The sequence below is a fragment of the Nanorana parkeri genome, unplaced genomic scaffold (genome assembly GCF_000935625.1).
Source record: "Nanorana parkeri isolate BGI_ZX_2015 unplaced genomic scaffold, ASM93562v1 scaffold2363, whole genome shotgun sequence".
In the NCBI taxonomy this organism is placed as follows: domain Eukaryota; kingdom Metazoa; phylum Chordata; class Amphibia; order Anura; family Dicroglossidae; genus Nanorana; species Nanorana parkeri.
In genome coordinates, this window is record NW_017308631.1 from 67,060 (window position 1) to 68,688 (window position 1,629).

The following is a 1,629-nucleotide window of genomic DNA, read 5'->3' on the forward strand; positions in this document are numbered from 1 at the left end:
ATGGCACAGGGAGGAAGTAGAGTCCAAAAACGTGACTATAAGGGCCCCAGAGAGATGGAGGAACTACAAGTGATGGGTTGGTTGTCCATTTAAAGGAGAGCTCCATCCATAACTGATGTGTCATTCATATCATTGGCGACCAGATATTATCAAACCACACCGTTGTGGGAGGGGCAGAGACACAAACTACTGGGGGGAAATCTCACCATTGTGGGAGGGGCAGAGACACAAACTACTGGAGGGGAATCTCATAATTGTGGGAGAGGCAGAGACACAAAATGCCTGCAAGAGATACCTAACAGGTTATTCAACCTCAGCAACAACCAAATCCTCTCATGTCTGTTATGGTGGATTTGGTCTCTATCAGCCCCCATTTTTTAGTACTAAGCTCCAGTCAGTCTGTCAGTCTGTCCATAATATTGTGTTATTAAAGTTCTAGCAATTTCTACCCAGAACTGTTCACTGATGCAGCAGTTTATGCCTGGAGTTCCTTGTGACGTGGGAGCCACCTTGTGGTCATATTTGGTATTGCATGTCCCGGATTTAAAAATGGCAAACGCTTTTCCTTTTGTTAATGGTGTTATTCAATAAAAAGCCAAAGGATTTAGTGGAACTTAGGGTTCAGGGTTCAACCAAACCCAAGGGCAGCTGTATGCGCTATTCACAATATTCACGATAGCCCGTACAGCAGCCGAAGTAAACATCCGAGCCTAACGCATATGCTGTCAAAGTTGTCAATGTTGTCAAAGAATAGAAAAAAGAAACAGCGCCGGGTCCCCTTTCCAATTCATACCAAACCCTTTAGGTCTGCTACGAATGTTAGGTGGGCCCCCCATGTAAAAAAAACCCAACAGTGTGGCGTTCCCCTACAAAGTCATACCAGGCCCGTTAGGTATGGAAGGAATTTTAAGGGGAACCCCTAACGGCCACGATGGTGAGATTTCCTCCAGTAGTTTGTGTCTCTGCCCCTCCCACAAGGGTGAGATTTCCTCCAGCAGTTTGTGTCTCTGCCCCTCCCACACGGGCGAGATTTCCTCCAGTAGTTTGTGTCTCTGCCCCTCCCACACGGGTGAGATTTATCCCTCCCTAGTTTGAGCCTTGGGGGACCCCTACAGAAGGAGGAAGAGGAGTTAGAGGGAACAGGGTCCAGAGGCAGACGGTGAAGGATCAGGGTCCAGGGGCAGATGGTGAGGGATCAGCGTCCAGAGGCAGACGGTGAAGGATCAGGGTCCAGAGGCAGACGGTGAGGGATCAGGGTTCAGGGGGCAGATGGTGAGGGATCAGGGTTCAGGGTGCAGATGGTGAGGGATCAGGATCCAGGGGAAGATGGTGAGGGATCAGGGTTCAGGGGGCAGACGGTGAGGGATCAGGGTTCAGGGGGCAGATGGTGAGGGATCAGGGTCCAGGGACAGATGGTGAGGGAACCTGGGTCCAGGCGGCAGATGGTGAGGGATCAGGGTCCAGGGGCAGATGGTGAGGGAACGGGGTCCAGGCGGCAGATGGTGAAGGATCAGGGTTCAGGGGCAGACGGTGAAGGATCAGGGTCCAGGGGCAGATGGGGAGGGATCAGGATCCAGGGGAAGATGGTGAGGGATCAGGATCCAGGGGCAGATGGTGAGGGATCAGGGT